Below are 675 nucleotides of genomic sequence, written 5' to 3'. Positions count from 1 at the left end.
TATTGGGCACAGACTTGGGATAGTGAGACAGAACGCTGCAGTTATCTCTGCAGTAGATTGCAACTCTGCCCCCTTTGGCCAAGTTCTATCGTTGGGTCGGGAAAATGTTATATTAGGGATGGGACATTTCAGGTGTTTTGGTGGCCCTTCCTAAGCCAGATTCAAGACACGGTCAAGACAATCTGGGTGCCAGAGACTAAAGCACTGTGAATGAAAACAACTTACGGAAGGAGGCCTCTAATTTAACAGCATGAAAACCTAGGCTTTTACGTTACAGAAGTCAACCAAATGCGGAGCGCCTGGGGAATGGGCCACTGCAGGGCCCAGCAGCACTGCAGGGCCTGGAATTAACCTCTACATCACAGAGGAACAGAGGGAGGAGTAAGGGATAAGTACGCTAAAAGACTATTAAGAGACTTGTCACCTGGTGCAGTTCGGAACAGACGAGGAGAAGGAGCAGGTTCTGGGCACGGAAAATAGATTCAAGGCCATAATGTACAGGACAAGCGGGATGGTGCTAGGATGTGAATACAGTGGAGGAAAGCCTAGACATTGATGATGATGAGCAGAGTTATTGGTCTCTAGAGGACACCATCTTAAACCAGGTGAGGTTCACGCATGTGTTTAAGCTGGAACAAAAGGTTAGCCTAAGGCATATTGAGCAGGGCTGGAGGT

The sequence above is a fragment of the Salvelinus sp. IW2-2015 genome, linkage group LG32 (assembly GCF_002910315.2).
Source record: "Salvelinus sp. IW2-2015 linkage group LG32, ASM291031v2, whole genome shotgun sequence".
Taxonomy (NCBI): Eukaryota; Metazoa; Chordata; class Actinopteri; order Salmoniformes; family Salmonidae; genus Salvelinus; species Salvelinus sp. IW2-2015.
This window is presented reverse-complemented; position numbering follows the sequence as displayed.